Raw genomic sequence first — 236 nt, forward strand, 5'->3', positions numbered from 1 at the left:
TTCACACTATGACATGCAGTAGGCCTGCAGAGAGGATCTCAGTGAGCGGGCCGGGGTGTAAAACTTTCCGGTCCTCACGATAGAGCAGTGCGAGACTCCCTCTCCTCCTGGGTGAGTGGGGTTGACAGAGGTAAACAAATCCATACATGCGAGACTGCTTGGTTCAGGTGAAAAAAAATCATCGCTCCGCTGTCACTCAGTCCATGGTCCATGGTCCACAGCGAAGTCGCAGACGA

Source organism: Etheostoma spectabile, chromosome 16 (assembly GCF_008692095.1).
Source record: "Etheostoma spectabile isolate EspeVRDwgs_2016 chromosome 16, UIUC_Espe_1.0, whole genome shotgun sequence".
Classification (NCBI taxonomy): domain Eukaryota; kingdom Metazoa; phylum Chordata; class Actinopteri; order Perciformes; family Percidae; genus Etheostoma; species Etheostoma spectabile.